Source organism: Hypomesus transpacificus, chromosome 10 (assembly GCF_021917145.1).
Source record: "Hypomesus transpacificus isolate Combined female chromosome 10, fHypTra1, whole genome shotgun sequence".
In the NCBI taxonomy this organism is placed as follows: Eukaryota; Metazoa; Chordata; class Actinopteri; order Osmeriformes; family Osmeridae; genus Hypomesus; species Hypomesus transpacificus.
The window spans coordinates 12,807,467-12,809,966 of record NC_061069.1 but is presented as its reverse complement, the minus strand read 5'-3'; the positions used below and the strand labels follow the sequence as shown (position 1 = coordinate 12,809,966).

Here is a 2,500-nt window from a genome sequence, read left to right as displayed (position 1 = left end):
TTCCCTCCCTCCCTCCCCTCCCTCCCCCCCCCTCTCTGTTATAAACATTCCTGCTCCAGATGTCTCCAGTGGTTCTCCTCATGTTTTGGGAACAAACACATCCCTTGCTGTGCCTATTGTACGCGTGCGTGTGTGTTTGTTTGTTTGTGTGTGTCTGCAGTTTTGGTGTGCGGTGTGTTTTGTGTGAGTCTGTAGTTGTGTGTGTCTTTCTCTCTGTCCTTCGATCTTTCTCTCAGTCTCACACTTGTTTTCTGCTGGGAAACAGGAGAATGGTCAGAGATATCTAGAAGAAAATATGACAACTTCTGAACCACTAAAACATCAGAAGGCTGTTTCTCATGCTCAAGTTTCTCTAACTCAATTAATCATTATTTCTCTCTCTCTTTCTTTCCTCTCTCTTCTTTCTTTCTTTCTTTCTTTCTTTCTCTCTCTCTCTCTCTCTTCTCTGTCTCTCTCTCTCTCTTCTCTCTCTCTTTCTCACTCTCTCTCTCTCTCTCTCTCTCTCTCTCTCTCTCTTTCTCTCCCTCTCTCTTTCTCTCTTTCTCTCTATACCCCTCTCTCTGTCTCTCTCTCACTCTCTCTCTCCTTCGTAACTCCAGTATGTTGTCCATCCCAGATACTCGGGTGCCCCCCTGTGGGTAATGTGGGTACTACAGCTAGAGAGCATCAGTACCAGAAGCCGCCTGCAGGGGCGCTGTGTCACCAGATCTGATGGTGCACCCTGACAGGTTTATGGTACCTGGCAGTAAAACAACCTGCTGCTGTCTGGGTACAAAACCTTCTCTTCCCTCTAGTCTACTCCACTCACCTCTCCTAGCCCCTCCCATCTCCTCCTCCCCGACTCGTCCTCCCCTCTCTCTCCTCTCCTCTCTTCTCCTCACCTCTCCTCACCCCTCCCCTCTCCCCTCTCCTCCTCTCCACTCGTTCCCCCTCTCTCTCCTCTCTTCTCCTCACCCCTCACCCCCTCCCCTCTCCTCTCCTCCTCCCCACTCGTCCTCCCCCTCTCTCTCCTCACCCCTCCCCTCTCCCCTCTCCTCCTCTCCACTCGTTCCCCCTCTCTCTCCTCTCTTCTCCTCTCCTCTCCTCACCCCTCCCCTCTCCTCCTCTCCACTCATTCCCCCTCTCTCTCCTCACCTCTCCTCACCTCTCCTCACCCCTCCCCTCTCCTCCTCTCCACTCGTTCCCCCTCTCCCCTCTCCTCCTCTCCCCTCTCCTCCTCTCCACTCGTTCCCCCTCTCTCTCCTCTCTTCTCCTCTCCTCTCCTCAATCCTCCCCTCTCCTCCTCTCCACTCGTTCCCCCTCTCTCTCCTCACCTCTCCTCACCCCTCCCCTCTCCTCCTCTCCACTCGTTCCCCCTCTCCCCTCTCCTCCTCTCCCCTCCCTTTCCTCCTCTCCACTCGTTCCCCCTCTCTCTCCTCTCATGGTTACATAAGTCCGTCAGACCAAAGCCCCAGGACAAAGACATTGCTACGGTAACAGAGTTCCAGTCTCTCCTAATTGAGTTGTGTGTTCTGGAGTCCTGAAGTTCCCCTCAAACAAAGAGAGGATTGTACCCTGTCTGGGGGGGGAGAGACAGAGACAGAGACAGACAGACAGAGAGGGAGGGGAAGAGAGACAGAGAGGGAGGGGAGGAGAGACAGAGAGGGAGGGGAGGAGAGACAGAGAGGGAGGGGAGGAGAGACAGAGAGAGGGAGGGGAAGAGAGACAGAGAGGGCTAGATGTTTGGCTCTGGGTCACAGGGCTTGTTTTATGACTCCTGGCTTGTTGCTATGCTGCCACTCTACATCTCTCTCTCTCTCCATCTCTCTTCTGTCTCTCCTCTCCCCCTCCATCTCTCCTCCCTCTACCCTCACCCCTCTTCCTCTCTCCTCTACTGACCAAGTATGTTAACCCAGTATTAACCTCTCTCTCTCTGTCTCTCTCTCTCTCTCTGATGTCACCAGTGCTGACCTCGGATCTTGTCTCTCCCAGTCTCCCTCTCTGCACTGGGAGTCTTTAGAACACAACACACACACACACACTCAAATACACAATCACAAAACATACACTGACACACACACCCAAACACATAATCCCTTTTTTGTTACAAAACACTTGTAGCCACAAACTGTGTCTGTGTTTTGTGATTGTGTTGTGATTGTGTATTTGAGTGTGTATGTGTGTACATGTAGTAGTTATGATATAACCTTTAGTTTGGTTGCTTCCCAGTTAACACACAGTAACACACAGAACATCAGGAAATAAATGTTTATTGATATAAAAACATCAGGCAGTGTACGTAGTGTCTACCAGGTGATAAATACACCATGAGGATGAGGTCTGGGGCCCAGAGGAACGGATGAGTGGTTCAGATCAGGTCACAGTTAGAAAACCCATCAGACACTAAAACAACAACACACACACACACCAGACTGTCCTCGACATCCCCATCACACACACACACACACACCAGATAGGCGCTTCCTGCTGTCAGGTGGTGATCAGGTCATATAAGAGAATG

The 2,500-nt window shown here is 51.4% G+C and overlaps 1 long non-coding RNA gene across 1 annotated transcript in view; it reads left to right on the top strand.

Annotated features, from left to right (window-relative positions):
• The window catches only part of LOC124472537, a 7,740-nt gene that overhangs the window by 1,287 nt on the left and 3,953 nt on the right, over positions 1-2,500 (top strand). The gene's annotated exons all lie outside the window — the stretch shown is intronic.